The following is a 6000-nucleotide window of genomic DNA, read 5'->3' on the forward strand; positions in this document are numbered from 1 at the left end:
GAGGATAAAGCGCAACGAGTGGATGCAGTGCATTTGGACTTACAGAAGGCATTTGACAAGGTGCCACGTAAAAGGTTACTGCACAAGATAAAAGTTCACGGTGTTGGGAGTAATATATTAGCATGGATAGCGGATTGGCTAACTAACAGAAAACAGAGAGTCGGGATAAATGGTTCTAGTGTGGTGCCGCAGGGATCAGTATACAATCTAAATAAACGACTTGGAAGAAGGGACTGAGTGTAACGATGTCAAGTTTGTTGATGATACAAAGATGGGAGGAAAAGCAATGTGTGAGGAGGACTCGAGAAATCTGCAAATGGTCATAGACAGGCTAAGTTAGTGGCCAAAATTTGGCAGATGGTGTATAATGTTGGAACTTGTGTGAGGTCATGCACTTTGGCAGAAAAAAACAAAGAGCAAGTTATTATTTAAATGGAGAAAAATTGCAAATTGTCGCAGGACTACGGGAGCGGGAAGTACTTGTGCATGAAAGACAAAAGTATACTATGCAGGTACAGCAAGTGATCAAGAAGGCCAATAGTATCTTGGCCTTTATTGCAAAGGGGATGGAGTATAAAAGCAGGGACATATTTGTACAGCTTTTTAAGGTATTGGTGATGCCACACCTGGAATACTGCGTGCAGTTTTGATTTCCATATTTACGAAACGATATACTTGCTTTGGAGGGTGTTCAGAGAATGTTCACTAGGTTGATATCGGGGATGAGGGGTTTGACTTATGAGGAAAGGTTGAGTAGGTTGGTCCTCTATTCATTGCAAATCAGAAGAATGAGAGGTGATCTTATCGAAACGTATAAGATAATGAGGGGGCTTGGCAGGGTGGATGCAGAGAGGATATTTCCACTCACATGGCAACATAAAACAAGGGGACATAGACTCAGAATAAGAGGCCGCCTATTTAAAACAGAGATGAGGAGGAATTTGTTCTCTCAGTGGGTTTCAAATCGATAAAATTTTCTGTCACAGTGAGCTGTGGAGGCTAGGTTATTGAATATATTTAAGGCGGTGATAGACAGATCTTTGTGCGATAAGGGAATAAAGGGTTATGGGGGGCAGGAAGTGGAGCTGAGTCAATGATCTGATCAGCCATGATCTTATTGAATGGCGGAGCAGGCTCGAGGGGTCAGGTGGCCTACTGCTGCTGCTATTTCTTATGTTCTTGTGTTCTTAAGTTTATACTACACTAGGCAATGTCTCTGTTTTTAATACACTACGCCTTGTCCATGTTTATATTACACTAGACCCTGTCTTTGTTTAAATTACACTACATCCTGCCTTTGTTTATATTACACTCGGCCCGGTCTCTGTTTATATTACAATAGACCTAGTCTCTGTTTAAATTACACTGCATCCTGTCCCAGTTTATATTACACTACTCCTTGTCTGCTTAAATTACACTGGGCTCTGTCTCTGTTTAAAAGGCACTATAACCTGTCTCTGTTTATAATTCACGTAGCCCTGTATCCTTTTATGTTACACCAGGCCCTGTGTCCCTTTATGTTACACTGGTCCATATATCCATTGCGCTTCACATCACAATGTCTGTTTGTGTGAGACGATGCTCAGTATGTCTCACTTTCGTCTCGGTCTCAGATATTTTTGGGATAACCACCCACTCCAGGCTCTATATCTCAATTTATTGCACAACAGACCCTGTCTCAATTATTTCGGCACTTGACTATGCGTCTGTTAGCTAGATAGAAGATCATCATTATAGGCAGTTGCTCGGAATCAAGGAAGACTTGATTCCACTGTTAAAATTAGTTCTTAGGTGGCTGAACAGTCCAATAGAGGAATTACAGTCTCTGTCATAGGTGGGACAGATAGTCGTTGAAGGAAGGGATGGATGGGACTTTTTTGCCATGCGCTCTTTCCACTGCCTGCGCTCGATTTCTGCATGCTTTCGGAGATGAGACTCGAATTGCTCAGCACCCTCCCGGATGCATTTTCTCCACTCAGGACGGTTTTTGGCCTGGGACTCCCAGGTGTCAGTGGGGATGTTGCACTTTATCAGGGAGGCTTTGAGCGTGTCCTTGTAACGATCACGACCAGGCCAACATCCCCAACAGTGAAGAACTGACCACACTTGATCAGCTCCGCTGGGCAAGCCACATAGTTCGCATGCCAGGACACGAGAATGCCAAAGCAAGAAAGAAGATATATAAAGGCTGGAGTGATAATAATGTAAATAAAGATATACATGTTTGTGGGTAGGAGGATGCAATACTTTTTTGGTTGGAACATATGTTTCGATTCCTTAACAGCTATCTAAGGTTTTGTGCAATGTCTAATTGATCTGGTGTCATGTCGTTAATATTTGTGCCGAAAGGATGGAGTGAATCTTGTAACAATCTCCCAGAGATGGACTGGTATTGAGGGACAAGACTGAATATGTGCAATAGTGCACTGCACTTTGCACTACTTAGAGACACACTGTGTGGTAAAGGTTACCAATTCACACTTGTGGTGTGCTGTACCAATTTCTCTCAGTTAATTAATGATAAGAATTGTTTTTCCTGCAACATTTTCTCTGGAGCTGTCACGTGACCCACTGGTTGTGTCAGATGGAGCCTGGAACCGTGACCTCACAGCACCACCGGATGGGCGGCTTCAGGGTGCTAATGTCCACAAACATTGTATCGCTCATTTGGTTCAGACGAACAACTGAAAATAGCACACACAAAGTGTTCGCTATATGTGTCTGTGCGTGTGTACTTTATCAGAGAGGTGTTGAGGGTGTCCTTGTAACGTTTCCAGTGCCCACCTTTCGCTCGTTTGCCGTAAGTTCCGAGTAGAGTGCTTGCTTTAGGAGTCTAATGTCTGGCATGCGAACAATGTGGCCTGCCCAACGGAGCTGATCAAGTGTGGTCAGTGCTGCAATGCTAGGGATGTTGGTCTGGTCGAGGACGCGAACGTTGTTGCGTCTGTCCTCCCAAGAGATTTGCAGGTTCTTGCGAAAACATCGTTGGTGGTATTTCTCCAGCGACTTGAGGGTTCTACTCGACATGGTCCATGTCTCTGAGGCATACAGCAGGGCCAAAGACAAAAGACTGCCCTATGTGGAGGAAGTGCATGCGGGAATGTGCCGAGCACCTCGAGTCTTATCGCTGAGAGCATGCAGAAAGCAAGCGCAGGCAGTGGAAAGAACGTGCTGTCCCACACCACCTCGCCCCTTTCCCTCAACGGCTCTCTGTCCCACCAGTGACAGTGACTGTGGTTCTCGTGTTGGTCTGTTCAGCCACCTAAGGTCTCATTTTTAAAGTGAATGCAAGTCTTCCTCGATTCCGAGGGACTGCCTATGATGTTTGTGTGTGTATGTGTGCATGTGTGCATTTGTGTGTGTATGTGTGTGTGTCTATGTATGTGTGTGTGTGTACAAGTTTGTGTGTATAAAACACATCATTTATAATATGTGCAAGTGCTATCCACAAAGATTAGATTCAACCATTACTTTTTCTCCTTTAAATGTTATTCTATATCTAATTGCATGTCGTTTAATGCCTTTAATATTTATTGATAACACATTGTCTTGCGTGCTCTGCTTTAGAAAGAGATGTCACACTGACCATTCCGTTACCAAGGTGACCATGTCTGTTTGCAATGTTCAGTGGGAAAGGGGATTAATTCACACCGAGGATAATGAGCAGCCCACTAACAGTCTCAGCGCTTTTTTGTACAGTGATCACCTCAGCGCCAGACAGAATGCCCTGTTATACACCTCGAGTGTATGATTATTGGTGCAATTGATGGCAAACATGAAACTGCACCTGCACCTGGCATGCGTTTAATAAATCTGCAATTATTATTTCTCTCATTACACCAGACCCTGTCGCCGTTTTTACTGCACGAGTCCCAGTCTTAGTTTATATGGTTGATGTGGTGGACTTCCAAAAGGCGTTTGATAAAGTGTTTTGAAAATATCCTTTGCAGCAAAGTTGAAGCCCATAGAATAAAAGGGACAGTGGCACCATGGGTATGAAATTGACTGAGTGACAGGAATCAGAGAGTAGTGTTTTTTTTGGATTGGAGGAAGGTATACAGTGGGTTTCCGCAGCGGTTGTCATTAGGAACACTGTTTTTCATGATTCATAGTCATTACTTAGACTTGGGTGTACGGGCACAATTTCAAAATTTACTGATGGCATCAAACTTGAAAGCATAGTGAACAGTGAGGAGGAGAATAATGACTGCAAGAGGGCATTGACATGCTGGTGGAATGGGTGGCCACGTGGCAAATGAAACGCAGAAAATTGTGAAGTGATAAATTTTGGTAAGAAGAACGAGGAGAGGCAAAATAAACTAAAGGATACGATTCTAAAGGGTGCATAAACGCAGTGAACTGGGGGTATACGTGCACAACTCATTGAATGTGGCAGAGGCGGCTGAGAAAGCGGCTAAAAAGCATTCGGGACCCTGGGCTTCATAATTAGAGGCACAGAATACAAACGAAAGGAAGTTATGATGAACATTTATAAAACACTGGTTCAGCCTCAACTAGAGTATTGGGTCCAATTCTGGGCACCCCATTTTAGGAAAGATGTGAAGGCCTTAGAGAGGGTTCATAAAAGATTTACACGTGTGGGTCCAGGGTGAAAGAACTTTGGTTACGTGGTAGCCTTGGGAAGCTGGGGTTGTTCTCTGTAGAATAGAAAAGATTGAGATGCGATTTGATAAAGGTGTTCAGAAAAATAAAGTGTCGAGACAGAATAGCTAGAGAGAAACTGTTCCCATTGGCGGAAGGGTCGAGAACAGAGGACCACAGATTTAAGGTGATTGGCAGCAGAGCCAAAGGCGACATGAGGAAAACGTTTTTAAACAGCGAGCGGTTAGGATCTGGCATGCACTGCCTGAAAGGGTGGTGGAGGCAGAGTCAATCATGGCATTGCAAAGAGAATTGGATAAGTACCTGCAGGAAGAAAATTCACAGGGCTACGGGAAAGGGTGGAATGTGGATTAGCTGAAATACTCTCGCAGAGAGCGGCACGGGCTACATGGGCCTAATGGCCCTCTTCTGTGCTTTAACTATTCTATGATTCTGTAATATATCAGACCCTGTCTCAGTTGTTACTACCCTAGAACCTGCTCCAGTTTATATTACCCCATCCACCACGTTAAATATTCATTCCCTCCACCACTGGCACATCATGTCTGCAGGGATTACTATCTACACGATATATTGCAACAACTCGCCAAGACATCTTCGACAGCACTTTCCAAACCTACGATTTCTTAAATCTACAAGGACAAGGGCAGCAGCCTCGTGGGAACACTACCACCTCAAAGTTCCCCTCCAAATCACACAACATCCTGACTAGGAAATTTATGACCGTCCCTTCATAGTCGCTGGGTATAATCCATGGAACCCACTCCCTCACACTGTGGGGGTCCCTTCACCACACGGACAGCAGCGGTTCAAGGTGGCAGCACATGACCTGCTTCTCAAGGCCAATTAGGGATAGACAATCAATGTTAGCCTAGTCAGCGGCACCCACACCCACATGCCAGGAACCAATTAAAATGTCACTGTATCAGTAATTACTACACAAGGCTTTACCTCAGTTATTATTGCAGTAGAGCTACTAATATTATTCTAGGCTCTGTCTCAGATATTGCTGGAATGTGCCATGCCTTTGTTTCTATTACACAATACCCTGAATTTGTTTATATTAAACTAGACAAGGACACTGTTTATATTACACTGGCCCCATCCTTTCACATTTAAACTAGACCATGTCTCTGTTTATATTAGTCTAGACCCTGTCACCATTATTACCGCACGAGACCATGCCTCTGTTTCTATGAAACTAGACCCTGTATCTGCTTTTATTATAATTCACCATGTCAGTGTTTATATGACACTGCACCCTGTCTCAGCTATTACTGCACTCAACCCAGTAACTCCCAGCGCAGTACAGCATATGTCAGATTCAGAGTAAATATCCCTCTACACCGTCCCATCAAACATTCACAGCGCCGGTGC

Source organism: Pristiophorus japonicus, unplaced genomic scaffold, assembly GCF_044704955.1.
Source record: "Pristiophorus japonicus isolate sPriJap1 unplaced genomic scaffold, sPriJap1.hap1 HAP1_SCAFFOLD_334, whole genome shotgun sequence".
NCBI classification, from domain to species: domain Eukaryota; kingdom Metazoa; phylum Chordata; class Chondrichthyes; family Pristiophoridae; genus Pristiophorus; species Pristiophorus japonicus.